Here is a 15,675-nt window from a genome sequence, read left to right as displayed (position 1 = left end):
CTGTTGATGAAACACAGAAATTGCATCGGGATTGAATACAAAATTCACCATGCCCACTTCCCTCCATGGGAGTAATGTCTCAAACAGTCTACGCTTTGATCGTTCCCTGGAAGACCAGTAGTAGTTTCTATGCATATCTGGAATCATTCTGTAATCTGTGGACAATCTGTAATCTTTGTTGATGAAACACAGAAATTGCATCGGGATTGAGTACAACAGTCACCATGCGCATTTTCCTCCATGGGAGTAATGTCTCAAACTGTCTAGGCTTTGATCGTTCCCTGGAAGACCAGTAGTAGTTTCCGATGCACATCTGGAGGCATTCTGTAATCTGTGGACTATCAGACTGTTGTTGAAACACAGAAATTGCATTGGGATTGAAAACAACAGTCATTATGCGCACTTTCCTCCATGGGCGTAATGTCTCAGACAGTCTACGTTTTGATCGTTCCCAGGAAGACCAGTAGTAGTTACCGATTCACATCTGGAGGCATTCTGTAATCTGTGGACTATCAGAGTGTTGATGAAACACAGAAATTGCATCGGGATTGAGTACAGCAGTCACCATGCACACTTTCCTCCATGGGAGTCATATCTTAAAGAGTTTACGCTTTGATCGTTCCCACGAAGACCAGTATTAGTTTCCGATGCACATCTGGAGGCACTCTGTAATCTGTGGACTATCAGAGTGTTGATGAAACACAGAAATTGCATTGGGATTGAATACAACAGTCACCATACGAACTTTCCTCCATGGGAGTAATGTCTCAGACTGTCTACGCTTTGATGGTTCCCAGGAAGACCAGTAGTAGTTTCCGATGCACATCTGGAGGCATTCTGTAATCTGTGGACCTACAAAGTGTTGATGAAACACAGAAATTGCATCGGGTGTGAATACAACAGTCACCATCCGCACTTTCCTCCATGGGAGTAATTCTCAAACAAGCTACGTTTTGATCGTTCCAGGATGACCAGTAGTAGTTTCCGATGCACATCTGGAGTCATTCTGTAATTTGTGGACTATCAGAGTGTTGATGAATACAGAAATTACATCGGGATTGAATACAACAGTCACCATGAGCACTTTCCTCCATGGGAGTAATGTCTCAAACAGTCTTTTTTTTTTATCGTTCCCTGGAAGACCAGTAGTAGTTTCTAATGCACATCTGGAGGCATTCTGTAATCTGTGGACAATCAGACTGTTGATGAAACACAGAAATTGCATCGGGATTGAGTACAACAGTCACCATGCGCACTTTTCTCCATGGGAGTAATTTCTCAGACAGTCTACGATTTGATCGTTCCCAGGAAGACCAGTAGAAGTTTCCGATGCACATCTGGAGGCATTCTGAAATCTGTGGACTATCAGTGTGTTCATGAAACATAGAAATTGCATCGGGATTGAATACAACAGTCACCATGCGCATTTTTCCTACATAGGAGTAATTCTCAAACAGGCTACGCTTTGATCGTTCCCTGTTAGACCAGTAGTAGTTTCCGATGCACATGTGGAGGCATTCTGTAATCTGTGGACTGTCAGAGTGTTGATGAAACACAGAAATAGCATCAGGATTGAATACAACTGTCACAATGCGCACATTACTGCATGGGAGTAATGTCTCAAACAGTCTACGCTTTGATCGTTCCCTGGAAGACCAGTAGTAGTTTCGGATGCACATCTGGAGGCATTCTGTAATCTGTGGAATATCAGACTGTTGATGAAACACAGAAATTGCATCGGGATGGAATACAAAAGTCACCATGCGCACTTTCCTCCATGGGAGTAATGTCTGAAACAGTCTGCGCTTTGATCGTTCCCTGGAAGAACAGTAGTAGTTTCCGATGCATATCTGGAGGCATTCTGTAATCTGTGGACTGTCAGAGTGTTGATGAAACACAGAAATAGCATCGGGATTGAATACAACAGTCACCATGCGCACATTCCTGCATTTGAGTAATGTCTCAAACAGTCTACGCCTTTATCGTTCCCTGGAAGACCAGTAGTAGTTCCGGATGCACATCTGGTGGCATTCTGTAGTCTGTGGAGAATTAGACTTTTGATGAAACACAGAAATTGCATCGGGATTGAGTAACAACAGTCACCATGCGCACTTTTCTCCATGGGAGTAATGTCTCAGACAGTCTACGCTTTGATCGTTCCCAGGAAGACCAGTAGTAGTTTCCCATGCACATCTGGAGGCATTCTGTATTTTGTGGACTATCAGAGTGTTGATGAAACACAGAAATAGCATCGGGATTGAATACAACAGTCACCATGCGCACTTTCCTCCATGGGAGTAATGTCTCAGACAGTATACGCTTTGATCGTTCCCAGGAAGACCAGTAGTAGTTTCCGATGCACATCTGGAGGCATTCTGTATTCTGTGGACTATCAGAGTGTTGATGAAACACAGAAATAGCATCGGGATTGAATACAACAGTCACCATGCGCACTTTCCTCCATGGGAGTAATGTCTCAAACAGTCTACGATTTGATCGTTCCCGTTAAGACCAGTAGTAGTTTCCGATGCACATCTGGAGGCATTCTGTAATCTGTGGACTATCAGAGTGTTGATGAAACATAGAAATTGCATCGGGATTGAATACAACAGTCACCATGCGCACTTCCCTCCATGGGAGTAATGTCTTAAAGAGTTCACGCATTGATCGTTCACTGGAAGACCAGTAGTAGCTTCCGATGCACATATGGAGGCATTCTGTAATCTGTGGACAATCAGACTTTTGATGAAACACAGAAATTGCATCGGGATTGATTACAACAGTCACCATGTGCACTTTCCTCCATGGGAGTAATGACTCAAACAGTATACGCTTTGATCGTTCCCTGGAAGACCAGTAGTAGTTTCCGATGCACATCTGGAGCCATTCTTTGATCTGTGGACTATCAGAGTGTTGATGAAACACAGAAAATGCATCGGGATTGAGTACAGCAGTCACCATGCGCACTTTCCTCCATGGGAGTAATGTCTTAAAGAGTTTACGCTTTGATCGTTCCCTGGAAGACCAGTAGTAGTTTCCGATGCACATCTGGAGTCATTTAGTAATCTGAGGACCTACAAACTGTTGATGAAACACAGAAATTGCATCTGGACCTAATACAACAGTCACCATCCGCTCTTTCCTCCATGGGAGTAATTCTCAAACAGTCTACCCTTTGATCGTTCCCTGGAAGACCAGTAGTAGTTTCCAACGGACATCTGGGGTCATTCTGTATTCTGTGGACTATCAGAGTGTTGTTGAAACACAGAAATTGCATCGGGATTGAATACAACAGTCACCATGCCCACTTTCCTCCATGGGAGTAATGTCTCAAACAGTGTACGCTTTGATCGTTCCCTGTTAGACCAGTAGTAGTTTCCGATGCACATCTGGAGGCATTCTGTAATCTGTGGACCTTCAAAGTGTTGATGAATCACAGAAATTGCATCGGGATTGAATATAACAGTCACTATGCCCAATTTCCTCCATGGGAATAACGTCTGAAACAGTCTACGCTTTGATCGTTCCCAGGAAGACCAGTAGAAGTTTCCGAAGCACATCTGGAGACAATCTGTAATCTGTGGACTATCAGAGTGTTGATGAAACACAGAAATTGCATCGGGATTGAATACAACAGTCACCACGGGCACTTTCCTCCATGGTAGTAATGTCTCAAACAGTCTACGCTTTGATCGTTCCCTGGAAGACCAGTAGTAGTTTCCGATACACATCTGGAGGCATTCTGTAATCTGTGGACTATCAGAGTGTTGATGAAACACAGAAATTACTTTGGGATTGAATACAATTGTCACCATGAGCACTTTCCTCCATGGGAGAAATGTCTCAAATAGTCTTTATTTTATCGTTCCCTGGAAGACCAGTAGTAGTTTCGGATGCACATGTGGAGGCATTCTGTAATCTGTGGACTGTCAGAGTGTTGATGAAACACAGAAATAGCATCAGGATTGAATATAACTGTCACAATGCGCACATTCCTGCATGGGAGTAATGTCTCAAACAGTCTACGCTTTGATCGTTCCCTGGAAGACCAGTAGTAGTTTCGGATGCACATCTAAAGGCATTCTGTAATCTGTGGAATATCAGACTGTTGATGAAACACAGAAATTGCATCGGGATTGAATACAAAATTCACCATGCGCACTTTCCTCCATGGGAGTAATGTCTCAAACAGTCTGCGCTTTGATCGTTTCCTGGAAGAACAGTAGTAGTTTCTGATGCATATCTCGAGGCATTCTGTAATCTGTGGACAATCAGACTTTTGATGAAACACAGAAATTGCATCGGGATTGAGTAACAACAGTCAACATGCGCACTTTTCCCCATGGGAGTAATGTCTCAGACAGTCTACGCTTTGATCGTTCCCAGGAAGACCAGTAGTAGTTACCGATGCACATCTGGAGGCATTCTGTAATCTGTGGACTATCAGAGTGTTGATGAATCACAGAAATTGCCTCGGGATTGAATACAACAGTCACCATGCGCACTTACCTCCATGGGAGTAATGTCTGAAACAGTCTACGCTTTAATCGTTCAATGGAAGACCAGTAGTAGTTTCCGATGCACATCTGGAGGCATTCTGTAATCTGCGGACTATCAGAGTGTTAATGAAACACAGAAATTACATCCTGATTGAATACAATTGTCACCATGAGCACTTTCCTCCATGGGAGTAATGTCTCAAATAGTCTTTATTTTATCGTTCCCTGGAAGACCAGTAGTAGTTTCGGATGCACATGTGCAGGCATTCTGTAATCTGTGGACTGTCAGAGTGTTGATGAAACACAGAAATAGCATCGGGATTGAATACAACAGTCACCATGCGCACATTCCTGCATGGGAGTAATGTCTCAAACAGTCTACGCTTTGATCGTTCCCTGGAAGACCAGTAGTAGTTTCGGATGCACATCTGGAGGCATTCTGTAATCTGTGGAATATCAGACTGTTGATGAAACACAGAAATTGCATCGGGATTGAATACAAAAGTCACCATGCGCACTTTCCTCCATGGGAGTAGTGTCTCTAACAGTCTGCGCTTTGATCGTTCCCTGGAAGAACAGTAGTAGTTTCCGATGCATATCTGGAGGCATTCTGTAATATGTGGAGAATCAAACTTTTGATGAAACACAGAAATTGCATCGGGATTGAGTAACGACAGTCACCATGCGCACTTTTCTCCATGGAAGTAATGTCTCAGACAGTCTACGCTTTGATCGTTCCCAGGAAGACCAGTAGTAGTTTCCCATGCACATCTGGAGGCATTTTGTATTTTGTGGACTATCAGAGTGTTGATGAAACACAGAAATAGCATCGGGATTGAATACAACAGTCACCATGCGCACTTTCCTCCAAAGGGAGTAATGTCTCAAACAGTCTACGCTTTGATCGTTCTCTGGAAGACCAGTGGTAGTTTCAGATGCACATCTGGAGTCATTCTGTAATCTGTGGACTATCGGAGTGTTGATGAAATACAGAAATTACATCATGATTGAATACAACAGTCACCATGAGCACTTTCCTCCATGGGAGTAATGTCTCAAACAGTCTTTTTTTTTTATCCTTCCGTGCAATATCAGTAGTACTTTTGGATGCACCTCTGGAGGCATTCTGTAATCTGTGGACTATCAGAATGTTGATGAAACACAGAAATAGCATCGGGATTGAATACAACAGGCACCATGCGCACTTTCCTCCATGGGAGTAATGTCTCAGACAGTCTACGCTTTGATCGTTCCCAGGAAGACCAGTAGTAGTTTCCGATGCACATCTGGAGGCATTCTGTATTCTGTGGACTATCAGTGTGTTGATGAAACACAGAAATAGCATCGGGATTGAATACAACAGTCGCCACGCGCACTTTCCTCCATGGGAGTAATGTCTCAAAGAGTCTACGCTTTGATCGTTGCCTGGAAGACCAGTGGTAGTTTCCGATGCACATCTGGAGTCATTCTGTAATCTGTGGACTATCAGAGTGTTGATGAAATACAGAAATTACATCGGGATTGAATACAACAGTCACCATGAGCACTTTCCTGCATGGGAGTAATGTCTCAAACAGTCTTTTTTTTATCCTTCCCAGGAAGACCAGTAGTAGTTTCGGATGCACATCTGGAGGCATTCTGTAATCTGTGGACTATCAGAGTGTTGATGAAACACAGAAATAGCATCGGGATTGAATACAACAGGCACCATGCGCACTTTCCTCCATGGAAGTAATGTCTCAGACAGTCTACGCTTTGATCGTTCCCAGGAAGACCAGTAGTAGTTTCCGATGCACATCTGGAGGCATTCTGTATTCTGTGGACTATCAGAGTGTTGATGGAACACAGAAATAGCATCGGGATTGAATACAACAGTCACGATGCGCACTTTCCTCCATGGGAGTAATGTGTCAAACAGTCTACCCTTTGATCGTTCCCTGGAAGACCAGTGGTAGTTTCCGATGCACATCTGGAGTCATTCTGTACTCTGTGGACTATCAGAGTGTTGATGAAATACAGAAATTACATCGGGATGGAATACAACAGTCACCATGAGCACTTTCCTCCATGGGAGTAATGTCTCAAACAGTCTTTTTTTTATCCTTCCATGGAAGACCAGTAGTAGTTTCGGATGCACATCTGGAGGCATTCTGTAATCTGTGGACTATCAGAGTGTTGATGAAACACAGAAATAGCATCGGGATTGAATACAACAGTCACCATGCGCACTTTCCTTCATGGAAGTAATGTCTCGGACAGTCTACGCTTTGATCGTTCCCTGGAAGACCAGTTGTAGTTTCCGATGCACATCTGGAGTCATTCTGTAAACTGTTGACTATCAGAGTGTTGATGAAATACAGAAATTACATCGGGATTGAATTCAACAGTCACCATGAGCACTTTCCTCCATGGGAGTAATGTCTCAAACAGTCTTTTTTTTTATCCTTCCCTGGAAGACCAGTAGTAGTTTCGGATGCACATCTGGAGGCATTCTGTAATCTGTGGACTATCAGAGTGCTGATGAAACACAGAAATAGCATCGGGATTGAATACAACAGTCACCATGCGCACTTTCCTCCATGGGAGTAATGTCTCAGACAGTCTACGCTTTGATCGTTCCCAGGAAGACCAGTAGTAGTTACCGATGCACATCTGGAGGCATTCTGTAATCTGTGGACTATCAGAGTGTTGATGAATCACAGAAATTGCCTCGGGATTGAATACAACAGTCACCATGCGCACTTACCTCCATGGGAGTAATGTCTGAAACAGTCTACGCTTTAATCGTTCAATGGAAGACCAGTAGTAGTTTCCGATGCACATCTGGAGTCATTTAGTAATCTGTGGACCTACTAAGTGTTGATGAAACACAGAAATTGCATCTGGACTGAATACAACAGTCACCATCCGCTCTTACCTCCATGGGAGTAATTCTCAAACAGTCTACATTTTGATCGTTCCCTGGAAGACCAGTAGTAGTTTCCAATGGACATATGGGGTCGTTCTGTATTCTGTGGACTATCAGAGTGTTGATGAAACACAGAAATTGCATCGGGATTGAATACAACAGTCACCATGCGCACTTTCCTCCATGGGAGTAATGTCTCAAACAGTGTACGTTTTGATCGTTCCCTGTTAGACCAGTAGTAGTTTCCGATGCACATCTGGAGGCATTCTGTGATCTGTGGACCTTCAAAGTGTTGACGAATCACAGAAATTGCCTCGGGATTGAATACAACAGTCACCATGCGCACTTTCCTCCATAGGAGTAATGTCTGAAACAGTCTACGCTTTAATCGTTCCCTGGAAGACCAGTAGTAGTTTCCGTTGCACATCTGGATGCATTCTGTAATCTGTGGACCTTCAAAGTGTTGATTAAACACTGAAATTGCATCGGGTGTGAATACAACAGTCACCATCCGAACTTTCCTCCATAGGAGTAATTCTCAAACAGGCTACCCTTTGATCGTTCCCTGGAAGACCAGTAGTAGTTTCCGATGCACATCTGGTGGCATTCTAAAATCTGTGGTCCTTCAAAGTGGTGATGAATCACAGAAATTGCATCGGGATTGAGTATAACAGTCACCATGCGCAATTTCCTCCATGGGAATAACGTCTGAAACAGTCTACGCTTTGATCGTTCCCAGGAAGACCAGTAGAAGTTTCCGATGCACATCTGGAGACAATCTGTAATCTGTGGACTATCAGAGTGTTGATGAAACACAGAAAATGCATCGGGATTTAATACAACAGTCACCACGGGCACTTTCCTCCATGGGAGTAGTGTCTCAAACAGTCTACGCTTCGATCGTTCCCTGGAAGACCAGTAGAAGTTTCCGATGCACATCTGGAGACAATCTGTAATCTGTGGACTATCAGAGTGTTGATGAAACACAGAAATAGCATCGGGATTGAATACAACAGGCACCATGCGCACTTTCCTCCATGGAAGTAATGTCTCAGACAGTCTACGCTTTGATCGTTCCCAGGAAGACCAGTAGTAGTTTCCGATGCACATCTGGAGGCATTCTGTATTCTGTGGACTATCAGAGTGTTGATGGAACACAGAAATAGCATCGGGATTGAATACAACAGTCACGATGCGCACTTTCCTCCATGGGAGTAATGTGTCAAACAGTCTACGCTTTGATCGTTCCCTGGAAGACCAGTGGTAGTTTCCGATGCACATCTGGAGTCATTCTGTACTCTGTGGACTATCAGAGTGTTGATGAAATACAGAAATTACATCGGGATGGAATACAACAGTCACCATGAGCACTTTCCTCCATGGGAGTAATGTCTCAAACAGTCTTTTTTTTATCCTTCCATGGAAGACCAGTAGTAGTTTCGGATGCACATCTGGAGGCATTCTGTAATCTGTGGACTATCAGAGTGTTGATGAAACACAGAAATAGCATCGGGATTGAATACAACAGGCACCATGCGCACTTTCCTCCATGGGAGTAATGTCTCAGACAGTCTACGCTTTGATCGTTCCCAGGAAGACCAGTAGTAGTTTCCGATGCACATCTGGAGGCATTCTGTATTCTGTGGACTATCAGTGTGTTGATGAAACACAGAAATAGCATCGGGATTGAATACAACAGTCACCATGCGCACATTCCTGCATGGGAGTAATGTCTCAAACAGTCTACGCTTTGATCGTTCCCTGGAAGACCAGTAGTAGTTTCGGATGCACATCTGGAGGCATTCTGTAATCTGTGGAATATCAGACTGTTGATGAAACACAGAAATTGCATCGGGATTGAATACAAAAGTCACCATGCGCACTTTCCTCCATGGGAGTAGTGTCTCTAACAGTCTGCGCTTTGATCGTTCCCTGGAAGAACAGTAGTAGTTTCCGATGCATATCTGGAGGCATTCTGTAATATGTGGAGAATCAAACTTTTGATGAAACACAGAAATTGCATCGGGATTGAGTAACGACAGTCACCATGCGCACTTTTCTCCATGGAAGTAATGTCTCAGACAGTCTACGCTTTGATCGTTCCCAGGAAGACCAGTAGTAGTTTCCCATGCACATCTGGAGGCATTTTGTATTTTGTGGACTATCAGAGTGTTGATGAAACACAGAAATAGCATCGGGATTGAATACAACAGTCACCATGCGCACTTTCCTCCAAAGGGAGTAATGTCTCAAACAGTCTACGCTTTGATCGTTCTCTGGAAGACCAGTGGTAGTTTCCGATGCACATCTGGAGTCATTCTGTAATCTGTGGACTATCGGAGTGTTGATGAAATACAGAAATTACATCATGATTGAATACAACAGTCACCATGAGCACTTTCCTCCATGGGAGTAATGTCTCAAACAGTCTTTTTTTTTTATCCTTCCGTGCAATATCAGTAGTACTTTTGGATGCACCTCTGGAGGCATTCTGTAATCTGTGGACTATCAGAATGTTGATGAAACACAGAAATAGCATCGGGATTGAATACAACAGGCACCATGCGCACTTTCCTCCATGGGAGTAATGTCTCAGACAGTCTACGCTTTGATCGTTCCCAGGAAGACCAGTAGTAGTTTCCGATGCACATCTGGAGGCATTCTGTATTCTGTGGACTATCAGTGTGTTGATGAAACACAGAAATAGCATCGGGATTGAATACAACAGTCGCCACGCGCACTTTCCTCCATGGGAGTAATGTCTCAAAGAGTCTACGCTTTGATCGTTGCCTGGAAGACCAGTGGTAGTTTCCGATGCACATCTGGAGTCATTCTGTAATCTGTGGACTATCAGAGTGTTGATGAAATACAGAAATTACATCGGGATTGAATACAACAGTCACCATGAGCACTTTCCTGCATGGGAGTAATGTCTCAAACAGTCTTTTTTTTATCCTTCCCAGGAAGACCAGTAGTAGTTTCGGATGCACATCTGGAGGCATTCTGTAATCTGTGGACTATCAGAGTGTTGATGAAACACAGAAATAGCATCGGGATTGAATACAACAGGCACCATGCGCACTTTCCTCCATGGAAGTAATGTCTCAGACAGTCTACGCTTTGATCGTTCCCAGGAAGACCAGTAGTAGTTACCGATGCACATCTGGAGGCATTCTGTAATCTGTGGACTATCAGAGTGTTGATGAATCACAGAAATTGCCTCGGGATTGAATACAACAGTCACCATGCGCACTTACCTCCATGGGAGTAATGTCTGAAACAGTCTACGCTTTAATCGTTCAATGGAAGACCAGTAGTAGTTTCCGATGCACATCTGGAGTCATTTAGTAATCTGTGGACCTACTAAGTGTTGATGAAACACAGAAATTGCATCTGGACTGAATACAACAGTCACCATCCGCTCTTACCTCCATGGGAGTAATTCTCAAACAGTCTACATTTTGATCGTTCCCTGGAAGACCAGTAGTAGTTTCCAATGGACATATGGGGTCGTTCTGTATTCTGTGGACTATCAGAGTGTTGATGAAACACAGAAATTGCATCGGGATTGAATACAACAGTCACCATGCGCACTTTCCTCCATGGGAGTAATGTCTCAAACAGTGTACGTTTTGATCGTTCCCTGTTAGACCAGTAGTAGTTTCCGATGCACATCTGGAGGCATTCTGTGATCTGTGGACCTTCAAAGTGTTGACGAATCACAGAAATTGCCTCGGGATTGAATACAACAGTCACCATGCGCACTTTCCTCCATAGGAGTAATGTCTGAAACAGTCTACGCTTTAATCGTTCCCTGGAAGACCAGTAGTAGTTTCCGTTGCACATCTGGATGCATTCTGTAATCTGTGGACCTTCAAAGTGTTGATTAAACACTGAAATTGCATCGGGTGTGAATACAACAGTCACCATCCGAACTTTCCTCCATAGGAGTAATTCTCAAACAGGCTACCCTTTGATCGTTCCCTGGAAGACCAGTAGTAGTTTCCGATGCACATCTGGTGGCATTCTAAAATCTGTGGTCCTTCAAAGTGGTGATGAATCACAGAAATTGCATCGGGATTGAGTATAACAGTCACCATGCGCAATTTCCTCCATGGGAATAACGTCTGAAACAGTCTACGCTTTGATCGTTCCCAGGAAGACCAGTAGAAGTTTCCGATGCACATCTGGAGACAATCTGTAATCTGTGGACTATCAGAGTGTTGATGAAACACAGAAAATGCATCGGGATTTAATACAACAGTCACCACGGGCTCTTTCCTCCATGGGAGTAGTGTCTCAAACAGTCTACGCTTCGATCGTTCCCTGGAAGACCAGTAGAAGTTTCCGATGCACATCTGGAGACAATCTGTAATCTGTGGACTATCAGAGTGTTGATGAAACACAGAAATAGCATCGGGATTGAATACAACAGGCACCATGCGCACTTTCCTCCATGGAAGTAATGTCTCAGACAGTCTACGCTTTGATCGTTCCCAGGAAGACCAGTAGTAGTTTCCGATGCACATCTGGAGGCATTCTGTATTCTGTGGACTATCAGAGTGTTGATGGAACACAGAAATAGCATCGGGATTGAATACAACAGTCACGATGCGCACTTTCCTCCATGGGAGTAATGTGTCAAACAGTCTACGCTTTGATCGTTCCCTGGAAGACCAGTGGTAGTTTCCGATGCACATCTGGAGTCATTCTGTACTCTGTGGACTATCAGAGTGTTGATGAAATACAGAAATTACATCGGGATGGAATACAACAGTCACCATGAGCACTTTCCTCCATGGGAGTAATGTCTCAAACAGTCTTTTTTTTATCCTTCCATGGAAGACCAGTAGTAGTTTCGGATGCACATCTGGAGGCATTCTGTAATCTGTGGACTATCAGAGTGTTGATGAAACACAGAAATAGCATCGGGATTGAATACAACAGGCACCATGCGCACTTTCCTCCATGGGAGTAATGTCTCAGACAGTCTACGCTTTGATCGTTCCCAGGAAGACCAGTAGTAGTTTCCGATGCACATCTGGAGGCATTCTGTATTCTGTGGACTATCAGTGTGTTGATGAAACACAGAAATAGCATCGGGATTGAATACAACAGTCACCATGCGCACATTCCTGCATGGGAGTAATGTCTCAAACAGTCTACGCTTTGATCGTTCCCTGGAAGACCAGTAGTAGTTTCGGATGCACATCTGGAGGCATTCTGTAATCTGTGGAATATCAGACTGTTGATGAAACACAGAAATTGCATCGGGATTGAATACAAAAGTCACCATGCGCACTTTCCTCCATGGGAGTAGTGTCTCTAACAGTCTGCGCTTTGATCGTTCCCTGGAAGAACAGTAGTAGTTTCCGATGCATATCTGGAGGCATTCTGTAATATGTGGAGAATCAAACTTTTGATGAAACACAGAAATTGCATCGGGATTGAGTAACGACAGTCACCATGCGCACTTTTCTCCATGGAAGTAATGTCTCAGACAGTCTACGCTTTGATCGTTCCCAGGAAGACCAGTAGTAGTTTCCCATGCACATCTGGAGGCATTTTGTATTTTGTGGACTATCAGAGTGTTGATGAAACACAGAAATAGCATCGGGATTGAATACAACAGTCACCATGCGCACTTTCCTCCAAAGGGAGTAATGTCTCAAACAGTCTACGCTTTGATCGTTCTCTGGAAGACCAGTGGTAGTTTCCGATGCACATCTGGAGTCATTCTGTAATCTGTGGACTATCGGAGTGTTGATGAAATACAGAAATTACATCATGATTGAATACAACAGTCACCATGAGCACTTTCCTCCATGGGAGTAATGTCTCAAACAGTCTTTTTTTTTTATCCTTCCGTGCAATATCAGTAGTACTTTTGGATGCACCTCTGGAGGCATTCTGTAATCTGTGGACTATCAGAATGTTGATGAAACACAGAAATAGCATCGGGATTGAATACAACAGGCACCATGCGCACTTTCCTCCATGGGAGTAATGTCTCAGACAGTCTACGCTTTGATCGTTCCCAGGAAGACCAGTAGTAGTTTCCGATGCACATCTGGAGGCATTCTGTATTCTGTGGACTATCAGTGTGTTGATGAAACACAGAAATAGCATCGGGATTGAATACAACAGTCGCCACGCGCACTTTCCTCCATGGGAGTAATGTCTCAAAGAGTCTACGCTTTGATCGTTGCCTGGAAGACCAGTGGTAGTTTCCGATGCACATCTGGAGTCATTCTGTAATCTGTGGACTATCAGAGTGTTGATGAAATACAGAAATTACATCGGGATTGAATACAACAGTCACCATGAGCACTTTCCTGCATGGGAGTAATGTCTCAAACAGTCTTTTTTTTATCCTTCCCAGGAAGACCAGTAGTAGTTTCGGATGCACATCTGGAGGCATTCTGTAATCTGTGGACTATCAGAGTGTTGATGAAACACAGAAATAGCATCGGGATTGAATACAACAGGCACCATGCGCACTTTCCTCCATGGAAGTAATGTCTCAGACAGTCTACGCTTTGATCGTTCCCAGGAAGACCAGTAGTAGTTTCCGATGCACATCTGGAGGCATTCTGTATTCTGTGGACTATCAGAGTGTTGATGGAACACAGAAATAGCATCGGGATTGAATACAACAGTCACGATGCGCACTTTCCTCCATGGGAGTAATGTGTCAAACAGTCTACGCTTTGATCGTTCCCTGGAAGACCAGTGGTAGTTTCCGATGCACATCTGGAGTCATTCTGTACTCTGTGGACTATCAGAGTGTTGATGAAATACAGAAATTACATCGGGATGGAATACAACAGTCACCATGAGCACTTTCCTCCATGGGAGTAATGTCTCAAACAGTCTTTTTTTTATCCTTCCATGGAAGACCAGTAGTAGTTTCGGATGCACATCTGGAGGCATTCTGTAATCTGTGGACTATCAGAGTGTTGATGAAACACAGAAATAGCATCGGGATTGAATACAACAGTCACCATGCGCACTTTCCTTCATGGAAGTAATGTCTCGGACAGTCTACGCTTTGATCGTTCCCTGGAAGACCAGTTGTAGTTTCCGATGCACATCTGGAGTCATTCTGTAAACTGTTGACTATCAGAGTGTTGATGAAATACAGAAATTACATCGGGATTGAATTCAACAGTCACCATGAGCACTTTCCTCCATGGGAGTAATGTCTCAAACAGTCTTTTTTTTTATCCTTCCCTGGAAGACCAGTAGTAGTTTCGGATGCACATCTGGAGGCATTCTGTAATCTGTGGACTATCAGAGTGCTGATGAAACACAGAAATAGCATCGGGATTGAATACAACAGTCACCATGCGCACTTTCCTCCATGGGAGTAATGTCTCAGACAGTCTACGCTTTGATCGTTCCCAGGAAGACCAGTAGTAGTTACCGATGCACATCTGGAGGCATTCTGTAATCTGTGGACTATCAGAGTGTTGATGAATCACAGAAATTGCCTCGGGATTGAATACAACAGTCACCATGCGCACTTACCTCCATGGGAGTAATGTCTGAAACAGTCTACGCTTTAATCGTTCAATGGAAGACCAGTAGTAGTTTCCGATGCACATCTGGAGTCATTTAGTAATCTGTGGACCTACTAAGTGTTGATGAAACACAGAAATTGCATCTGGACTGAATACAACAGTCACCATCCGCTCTTACCTCCATGGGAGTAATTCTCAAACAGTCTACATTTTGATCGTTCCCTGGAAGACCAGTAGTAGTTTCCAATGGACATATGGGGTCGTTCTGTATTCTGTGGACTATCAGAGTGTTGATGAAACACAGAAATTGCATCGGGATTGAATACAACAGTCACCATGCGCACTTTCCTCCATGGGAGTAATGTCTCAAACAGTGTACGTTTTGATCGTTCCCTGTTAGACCAGTAGTAGTTTCCGATGCACATCTGGAGGCATTCTGTGATCTGTGGACCTTCAAAGTGTTGACGAATCACAGAAATTGCCTCGGGATTGAATACAACAGTCACCATGCGCACTTTCCTCCATAGGAGTAATGTCTGAAACAGTCTACGCTTTAATCGTTCCCTGGAAGACCAGTAGTAGTTTCCGTTGCACATCTGGATGCATTCTGTAATCTGTGGACCTTCAAAGTGTTGATTAAACACTGAAATTGCATCGGGTGTGAATACAACAGTCACCATCCGAACTTTCCTCCATAGGAGTAATTCTCAAACAGGCTACCCTTTGATCGTTCCCTGGAAGACCA

The sequence above is a fragment of the Schistocerca gregaria genome, unplaced genomic scaffold (genome assembly GCF_023897955.1).
Source record: "Schistocerca gregaria isolate iqSchGreg1 unplaced genomic scaffold, iqSchGreg1.2 ptg000073l, whole genome shotgun sequence".
Lineage (NCBI taxonomy): Eukaryota > Metazoa > Arthropoda > Insecta > Orthoptera > Acrididae > Schistocerca > Schistocerca gregaria.
The sequence above is the reverse complement of the archived record's forward strand: the minus strand, read 5'-3'. Positions refer to the sequence as shown.